Below are 337 nucleotides of genomic sequence, written 5' to 3'. Positions count from 1 at the left end.
TCTTTTGCGTCGGCGCGGATCCGTCCCGCTGCCGTGTCGTATCGCTACAGGGCCGTAGTCCCTCACTAATTCCGCGTTTCGTTATAAGGATTTTAGTTTATATAGCATCCCTCAAGAACTTTTTGCTTTGTATTATTGTTTTAAGGATTTTGTCACTTGGTTTCGCTTTCGCACCTTATTGACTCTCACTAGCACTTTGCTTTATGTTTTCTGCTTTCAACCCTTTGTAGTTTGTTGTATGGCTTGCACGCCGCTTTTCTGCTTTTCCTAATATAGCTTCGGTGCGTTAAACTTACTTATTTTCTCTGATATCTTTCTTTTACCTATTCTCTTTCTC

This window comes from Cephus cinctus, unplaced genomic scaffold, assembly GCF_000341935.2.
Source record: "Cephus cinctus unplaced genomic scaffold, Ccin1 Ccin1_scaffold2034, whole genome shotgun sequence".
NCBI classification, from domain to species: domain Eukaryota; kingdom Metazoa; phylum Arthropoda; class Insecta; order Hymenoptera; family Cephidae; genus Cephus; species Cephus cinctus.
Note: the sequence above shows the minus strand (reverse complement) of the source record.